This window comes from Dermochelys coriacea, chromosome 11 (assembly GCF_009764565.3).
Source record: "Dermochelys coriacea isolate rDerCor1 chromosome 11, rDerCor1.pri.v4, whole genome shotgun sequence".
NCBI lineage: Eukaryota > Metazoa > Chordata > Testudines > Dermochelyidae > Dermochelys > Dermochelys coriacea.
In genome coordinates this window covers 46,285,591-46,294,657 of record NC_050078.2, presented here as the reverse complement: position 1 = coordinate 46,294,657, position 9,067 = coordinate 46,285,591, and the positions used below count along the sequence as shown (strand labels likewise).

At 45.1% G+C, this 9,067-nt stretch overlaps 1 protein-coding gene across 15 annotated transcripts in view; it reads left to right on the top strand.

The window, feature by feature from the left end:
- The first annotated feature begins 1,545 nt into the window (after positions 1-1,545).
- The window catches only part of SESTD1 (SEC14 and spectrin domain containing 1), a 126,036-nt gene continuing 118,514 nt past the window's right edge, over positions 1,546-9,067 (top strand). Inside the window, exons 1-3 of one of the 15 annotated variants that reach the window (XM_038422452.2) lie at positions 1,563-1,946; positions 5,538-5,616; positions 6,412-6,519. The gene's annotated coding sequence lies outside the window, so the exon portion shown is untranslated. Of the gene's footprint in view, positions 2,007-2,029; positions 2,055-2,113; positions 2,442-2,770; positions 5,301-5,537; positions 5,617-6,411; positions 6,520-9,067 lie in introns of those variants that run through there. The other 14 variants (XM_043505414.1, XM_043505416.1, XM_043505419.1 and 11 more) reach the window with 14 other exon arrangements.

The following is a 9,067-nucleotide window of genomic DNA, read 5'->3' as shown; positions in this document are numbered from 1 at the left end:
ATGTGTAATTTGGGCTATGAAGCATTATAATCCAAGTTCGGTGCCTCCAGCTGCCCCCGACTCCATAATTTGACAAGACTGCATTTGAGGTTGCACAAAGAGAGTGAGACAAAAAAGCAAAGAAAACAAAAACCTACCACAAAAAGCTGTGAAGGTGCCACACTCTGCACCTACTGCTGAGGTTCTGCTGTTGTTGCTGGTGAAAGGGCGGCAAAGAGGAAGCAATGGTTCACCACTATAAGGAGGCTGGAGACACTGTGAGCTACTGCTCACTCCCTCTTTGGGTATTTCTCTGACTTTCCTGCTGGGAACGTATTGGTTTTTGGTCAGGGTCTACATTTGGAGTTTCTTGAAAAGCCCCCTGCACCCTGGCTCTGCAACTGGTGGTCTCAGAGTGGCTTAGGTGGAGGAAGGAGGAGACCATTCCATCTGTATTTTCTCCAGAACTCAGGGCCCCTTTTTAGCATAGACTCTTTTTTCTTTCTGCTCTGTAGATTGGAACAAGTAGTAACTAAAAAGTACTGTGTGCCCATTTGAGCCCCAAAACCTCAATCCTGCAACTGACTCCATTCATGTTGTGCATTAGTGGGGCTCCACATGGGTGCAGGGATCTGCCTGTGCAGTTACTGATGCAGATCCATGCCCTAAATTTATATGCAATATGGAAGAAGTAAATGTAAATAGTGAATTAAAATACCGGTGTCCCCTTGCTTAAAAATCTGACATTTTGGTTGAAAAAACTGATGATCAGACATAGGCCCTGATCCTGCAAACATTTACAAACATGATTAACTTTAAGTATGTGAATAGTCCAATTGACTCTAGTGGCCCCAGTCCTACAACTGACTCTGCACAAACTCAGAGGTCCACTCAAGCAGTCAGTTGCAGGATCTGAGCCAATGGGACTACTCATGCACATAAAGTGAGCATATGTTTACATTTTTGCAGATTGGGGAGTCCTGAAGCTCATGCCTCACATCTTAAAAAGTGGCTGAAAGAATATTTAAAAATGTTTGTTTGTAAATAAGAACAATTGCTTCAACTGTAATATTCTGTATGACAAGTTTCAGCCTTGTTAATTTTTATAATATAAAATATAAAGCTCTTGAAAAAACAGGGAGAACAACAGAAGTGCTGACACAGGATGAACAGCACCACTAGCTAACCCATTTTCTGTTCTGCCTCCAGTGCATCCAAATGCTGGAAATGTACAATGGCCTCCTTTTAATCATTAGGAAAAACTGACATTTATTATTGTGACATTTTTTATACTCTGGGTTTTGTTGGTGCATATTTTAAATCATAACCTGTCCTCACTGAAGAAAGCTTGCAAGGTAACATACACAATGCTTTTGGGGGTGGAGTCTGGGTTTTATTTCAAGGGTGTCAGTGATACTTTCCCACATCAAAGCAGAATCATAGAAATGTAGGACTGGAAGGGACCTCCACAGGTAATCCTTTGTGCTATGGCAGGACCAGGTAGAAATGTTCTTGGGGCCCAGTATCCTATGTTTTATGTATCTCTTTACTGTTGTCTAGACAAGGAGTACAGGATAGGGCCTTTTGTTGGCCTAGTATTGTGTTTGGGATTTGCATTTTGTTTTTGTTGTTTCTCTCTGAGGAAGTTCTAAAGTGTCCATCTTCATAGATGTCACACTGAATTGTTTGTTATTATACATGTAACTGTGCAGATTGCCAGGGGTGGGCACTTAAGGATAAAACAGTACAAGTATTTTATGTATTAACAGCAGGGTCAGGCATTGTTCTTCTTTCTCCGGTGATTAAGAGGTTAAAGACAGGAAGAAGGCAGTAAGAGCACCCAGGGGAGGCCACTCTCTTTGCAGAATTAGATGAATGCTGTATCTGATGCTGATCCTACACCGTGAGGGCAGAAGGGAGGGTTCAATGTGGATGAGTGCCTGATGGTACCAAGTGGGGGAAATCTGGTGAGTGCCTGATCCTACCCCGTGGGGGTTGGCTGGGGGAGGGAAGAGAAGAAAATCTGGGTAAGTGCCTGATGCTACCTAGTAGGGGCGGCTAATGTGGCCATTTGAGTGAGTGCCTGATGCTACTAGCTGGGGGCAATAGGGTGATATGGGGGGGGGGTGCCTGCTGCTCTTACCCGGTAAGGTTGAGTGGAGGGGGGGGGGCTTGGCCAGCGCATTGTTTCCCTGCGGGGTGGGGCTTGTTGTTGCCGGCTCTCTGCTGACCCTGCCCCAAACCAGCTGCAGCACCGGCTAAGGGGAGGGGGGAATAATGTAGCTCCTGCGCCCCTTCCCTGCACGCCGGGTCCTCGGGCTGCCGCAGCAGAGCCGGGCTGGGGCTGGGGCTGGGGCTGGGCTCGCCGGCTGCCCTCCCGCCGCGATCGCTCGGCGCTGCCTGCTCGCGGGGCTCTGCCGCCAGGCCCGGGGCAGTGGGGCCGCCGCCCTCCGCCCGCCCAGGTGAGTAGCCGGGCGGCGGGCCGGGGACTCGTCCCCTGGCAGCGCGGGCTGCGGCCCCGGGCTTTGGAGGCGGGGGTGGAGAGCAGGCCCTGCGGCCTGCCCGGGCTTTGTTCCCCGGGCTGCGGTGGCGGGGCTGGGCTCCCTGCTCCCGCCGCGGGGAGGGATCCTGCTCCCCCCGCAGAGCAGCCCCGCTCCCTAGGGGCGGGAGCAGCGATTCCGGGGTCCCCGCCGGGACGGGACGAGCCCCATCAGCGCCCCCCGCTCCCAGCGCCGCCTCCGGGTCAGTTTCAACCCCCGCCACGGCTTCGAGGAGCATCGGCGGTGCGCCGGGCCGCGGCGGCCCTTTGTGTTGTCCCGCCCCGAGGCGGCGGCGGCGGCGGGGGGACCCCGGGGCCCTTCCCGCTGCGGCACCCTCTGCTTTGCCCGGGCACCCGGCGCCGTTCTCCTCCCCGGCCCGCCTTGCTGTGCGCGCTGCCCGGCTTTGTGCCCTGCCACGGCCGGGTAGACTTTGCACGGGGGAAAAGATGGTGGTTTTGGCGGAGGCAAGGGGCCAGCCTCCCGGGGTGCAGAGGTGTTTGGTTTATTATGGGGGGGGGGTTCACTGTGCCTGTTTTGTACAGCTGTTGGTAGAAGTGTAACGAGGAGGCTCTGCTGGTCCCGGAACAATCACTGTGGGGTCCGTGCCTTGGCAGCCCATCCTGCTGGCTTCTGGAAGCTAAACCAGGAGCTGCTTTGATTTTGACAGGTCCATTGTCTTGCAATTCTGCCTTTCCCCCCATCTGATTGTGCTGCCCATTGAGAGGTTTACAGAGAGAAATGTGTGGGAAGGACATATTCTAAAGCACTTTCTTCCGAGCATTGTGTGTGCCCGGAGGAAGCTCTTTGGTGGCAGTCTTATGAATGGAGACAATCCCTGAAGCACAACCCTCTGTTTTTTAAATGAGCAACAATTTGGTATTGCTCATGTGGACCCACGAAATGGCACAAGACTGAGTCAGGGGGCAATTTTGTCAGCTCTTTTGTGCTCTCTCCTCCCCAACCCTTAAGAAAATACAGTTGGTCATTGCACTCCCAAAAATGCAAGTGTCCTAATGATATCTGAAAAGGTGAAATGTTGACTTTGTTCACATTAAAATGTGTTATGATTTAATGAATATTTATTTCCCTTTCCCCCTCCTTGTTGCATTAGATTTAAGATGTACACTGTTTGCTATACACCATTATTGTGTAGGAGAGGAGCAACTCCACGGGCAAAGCCATACTGCTGCTCTTACACTCTAGTGAGGACTCTCCTTTTAAACTGAATAATTTATTTTCTAGCTCCTAGCTGGCATTGTCAACCCTGAGCAGTCATTATTGTGAGAAGAAAAAGGGAGGGGTGAAGAGTGACCTAAGGGTGAAACAGACAAAAGTTTGGTTGGAGAGGCCTAATTCAGGAATGGAGGTGCCAACCATGAGAGAGAAAAAAAGAACTGTAGACAGCTGGAATATAAAATTTCTCTGCAGTGATGGATGTGCAGAGTCTGCAGAATCCTGCACAGAATGAGGGGAATCTGCATTGCAATGTACTGCCTCCTGCAGAATCACATAAAAACAGCCCTTGCCAGCTGGCTTGCAAAAAAATTATTGATCACAATCTTGGAAATACAAACATCCTGGCTGTTTGTCTTACAGTATGAGTAGGAAACTTTCCCTAAAGACTGGGGTGGCCTAAGTCATCATTTCTTGCTGAATCAAAAGTTTCATTTAAGAAAATGAAGCTTTTGATTCCAAATAGTTGTGAAGATAACCTTCATTGCATGAACTAAGGTAGTGCTGCCTTCCTGAATCTGTAGACAGGGTGTTCCAGCACCTGCCTTTGTTTCAGCACAAAACTTTCCTAAACAGGGGAAGTAGAGTGAAAGGCTAATTTCACTGTTGTTCAGTTCTTGGCAGCCTCAGTGAAATAGACAAGAAGCAGGTCAATTTCAGCTGTCTACTGCTTGGGAAAGCTATGAGCAGCAGCAGGGAGGGCACTGGAGATATTCTTTGGAAAGGGGAGCCAAAAAACAGTGGTAGAGAACCCCAATACAATCCTCACACAACAGTCAGGAGTCTTCAGGGTAGGGGAGAGGGAGGAAAACTTTCCCCTTCCAGTTGCAAAAAGTAGGCTTGGGAAACCTATAATTCAGATAGAACAGGTAGAGCCTCTGAGCGGGGCCCAAAACCAGCACTGTCCTAGGAATCCCACTATCCACCCTTTTTTGAGCAGCTTGCGGGGGGGGGGCATTACTGCTGCCCCTGGATTTGAAGAAGTGTGTACTTGCATTCCCTGCATCTGCCTTAGTCATCTGACTAGAATGTGTCCAGTACATTTTTTTTTTTTTCAAGCCTTGCTATGAGAGAAGTTGATGTTGCATTTGGATGTATGAGAAATCTAAGGAGCTTGTTTAGATTAATCACCGGCCTTGTGTCTAGGTATGGCAAATAAAAATCCATGCTTTTTCTTTCTTTCTGTGCATGTGGCAGTACTCCGCCACCATGATAAGACACTGCCTATCATATTGAAGTATTTGTCAAAGCTTTATCTTTTTATTTGAAAGCAGTATCTTCTGATGCCTTGTGTCCTAACAGAAATGTTGAGTGGAATTTGTAATAATCAAGTTTATTTTAAGGCAATAACTGGTCCAATTTATAGTCACATCTCTTCTTTTCTTCCCCACACTGTTCCCTCTTTGCTTTGCTATTTTCTTTCTTTGGGGCGATCAAATTTCATGCTCTCTGTGGATCACCTCTAGCTGAAAATATACTACGAGAACAGTGGTTCTCATTGCTTTCCCACTGCTTCCGGTGCTGCCTCAGGAGCATAGCCTGCTAACTGTAAGCAATGCTGATTTCTACCATATGTTTTGGTACAAACCATGTGATTCCTGCGATTCCATAGTCAACTTAAATCCTTGACTTAAACATGTATGAATATATAACAGAAACTTTGCCCCCTCCCATTGTGTAAAGTGTGATATTATATAAATCCTCGTCACAAGGTTTCTAAATGATACTGTATATCAAAAGCTACTGAAAAGTATGTTCAAGTTAAACTTTCATTTAAATCCACAGAACCCAGGAAGTTCTGAGTAAAAGCTCAAAACTACATCATTAACATATCCCATTGTATCTGGATACTGCAGCACATATGGTAAGTAGTAATGTAATATCCATTTGTTTGTTTCAGAAATTTGATAATTAAAATCTTCATTCAAAACTTGTGTAGTTCCCACCCATGTTAGAATACAGGACATCAGAACATATCCAGGCAATGGATGTAGCTGGAGAGTTAAGAAAGGTATCTCAACTGCAATTCAGAACTTCCTTATAGAGGTTTTATTGAGTCTACATGTCCTTGAGTTTTGTGGAACATATTTTCAAATAGTGGCATTTTTTAAAAACTAAACTTCAGATATGTAGCGTACATTGTGTAGTTCAGTTTAACATCTTAGTTCATTTGATTTGTATAGTGACCTTCATAGAAACGTTTCCCATAGAAAAATGCTGTTAGTGATTAGTCTCCACAGTACATGTAAATACAATGATGGTTACAGTATCTAATCCTGGTAGTGAAGTATCTTAAAATGTTTTAGGACCGAGTGTGAACGAATACAGAGAAAATAGGATGGGAGGTTTGTGAATTTTATTAGAGAGAGGAAGTTGATATGGGGAGTGTAGGGGAGAGGATTTGAAAAGCATCAGGGAGATGCATGGAGAGAAGCAGGAAGACTGTTTCAGAAGGGAAAGGTGTGGGTTAACATGTGCATAGACATGGAGATGGGGGGCCACAAATAGAAGAATCTGGTGTTGAAACTGTCCTCTCTGTAGACTAAATTAGAAGCAAGTCTATGGAAGACTTTGAAGTAAGGAGAAACTTGTACTGGATTCTAAAATGGACAAGGAAGCGAGAGCAGATGAATATGGGGTGCTGTTTTCCTGTTTCTAGGTGAGAAGATGAGCTTCTGCATTGTGGACAAGTTGATGTTTGGAACGTTGCGACATAAGGAATCCATAAAAAAGGAAATAACAGTAGTTAAGACAAGAGGAGATGAAGGTATGAACTGGAAGATGAGTGGCTGAAATAGTGCTTGATGTAAGAGTGCTGTAGAAGTGATAGCTGGATTTATAGACCTAGGAGAGAGAGGAGGCAAATGAGAATTCAGAGTCAAATTAAACCAGTGGTGGGCAACTTGCAGCCTGTGGGTGGCATACAGCCCATCAGGGTAACCTGCTGGCAGGCCACCGGACAGTTTGTTTACATTTGCACAGCCACCTGCAGCTCCCGGTGGCTGCGGTTCGCTGTTCCTGTCCAATGGGAACTGTGGGAAGTGGTGGCCAGCACGTCTCTACGGCCCGTGCCGCTTCCCACAGCTCCTATTGGCTGGGAACGGTGAACTGCAGCCACTAGGACCTGTGGGTGGCTGTGCAAATGTAAACTAACTGTCTGGCGGCTCGCTAGCAGATTACTCGATGACGCCACAGGTTGCCCACCACTGAGTTAAACTCTTGGGTTCATGGCAGTAGGGTGAATGTGGAGTTGGTGTTGAGACAGAGGTGGTGGAGATCTGTTTTGAATGTATTGAGTTGAAGGCTCAGTGGAGCTGAGGGTTGAACAGAGAAAATAAGGCAAAAAGTGAGAAAATGTTTGGGGAATGAAGTGAGTGGTTGGATTTTCTCTCAATAGATTAGGGTATTCTTGGCATAGTAGTGATATGCAGGGTTGAATTTGGGAAAGAAGTGGTCCTCCTTAGTGGAATGAATTGGCATGAACGCATCACACATGTTAGATGATATGCACTGCTTTCTCTCTGTTTTCTGGTTTTCTTGAAAATGTTGATTTTTTTTTAATCAGCAGAGCCCTATGCTGTGAGGCATGGCTATATTAGAGACAACCTCTTTTCCTATGCATCATCTTGATGGCTAAGGTCACCTGACATGATTTTGCTGACAGTTCTCAGATGTACCAGGGCTTGAGGCAGGATGTTATCAGTGAGAAGTAGATGTGTTATCTCTGTAGAACTTGCTCAGTATAGCAGTCCTCTTAGCCTGAATTTACTAACTTCCAAAGCATGCAGCAAGGCACATAATTTTTGGTCAACATTTTTTTTGCTATTGGATCGTTACTGCAGTGACTGTTCAGGTTGTACGGGGTGGGTGTGGTTTGTGTTATCTATTCTGGCCAGTTTGTTATTGCGTATTGATTGGTTGTGTGATCAGAGGCATCGGAAGGGTACAGAAAATTAAAGAAAACAAGTACATCATGCAGTTTGTAGAAGTGACATATCTTTTAAGATTTTTTTTTTAAGTAGCTGCTCAAATACTTATAATTGTATATGGCAACATAAGATCTAGTGAACTTCATTCTGTTTTCAAAAATTTTTCAGTTATAAATATATCAGATGTGTAAGCCATTGGTGCATAATCACTGTTAGATTCATGTCATTTGCATGTTTAGTGTGGACAAACTGCACATCAACCAGGTCAATAGATAGATATAAGGTACTTCTATGGTCTCCATCACCACAGTATCTGAGCTCCTCACAAGCATCAATATATTTATGCTTTCAACACCTCTGTGAGGAAGGGCAGTACTACTTATTCCCAGTTTACAGGTGGGGAACTAAGGCACAGAGGCTATCTGACTTGCCCAAGATCACAAAGGAAGCCTTTGGCAGAGCAGGGACTTGAATCCTTGTCTTCTAGTTCCTAGGCTAATGGCCTAATCATTAGACCATCCTTCCTCTGTGTTTATAATTAACAGAGTTTTGTTCTCTTGTGTGTGGAGGATTATTGTGCATATCTTCCATCTCATGCGTCAAAAGCAGACTACTCCCAGAAAAAGATTTTAAAAGTACAGAAGGTCCTTGAGGGTATTACAAGGCTCAGATGAAAGCTTACTTTTGAATTATGCATGTTGAAAGATTGTTCATAGGGTATCAGAAATACAGTTGTCTAGATAAGAGATTTTTTTTGTTAGTCAAAGGAAGCAGAATTTCATTCTTTGTCTCATCTCCAGCTTCTGCTCAGTTTCATTATCTTAAATGTTAAGCATTTCTGATGTGGACATCATGGTTACAATAGAACCAAAATATATAAGTTTTGGTTTAGAAAATATATATACATATACACACACCCTTCTCTAGTATCACTGCAGAATATATGGGAACAAAATCATATAATTTTCAATAGTGTCACTATGGTATTCTGGGCCGTACGGATCACATTGAAATGTTCCAGGGCCTTGGTTGAGACCAACATACTAATTTTCACTATAACCTAAGCCAGTCTTGTATATTATCGTGCGGTCTTAAAGCTAGCTTGTTTTCCTCTATCACTGTCACAAAACGAACGCCAAGTTCTAATCTCAAACCCTAGAGAGTGTTTTTACTTAAGTTTCTCCACACTGCCAGCAGTTGTACTCCATCAGTACAGCTGTTTCTCTTGATGTATTTTTTTTTCCCCAGCTGCTTATGGTTTGGAGTAACCTACTCCCTCTCTCCTCTCACACTGCCTATTGTTATTCAGCAGCTTTACAAAATACTTCCTGACCACCCTCAGCCATAAAAGAAGGGAAATTAAAGGTTTATGTGCTATCTCTTCTT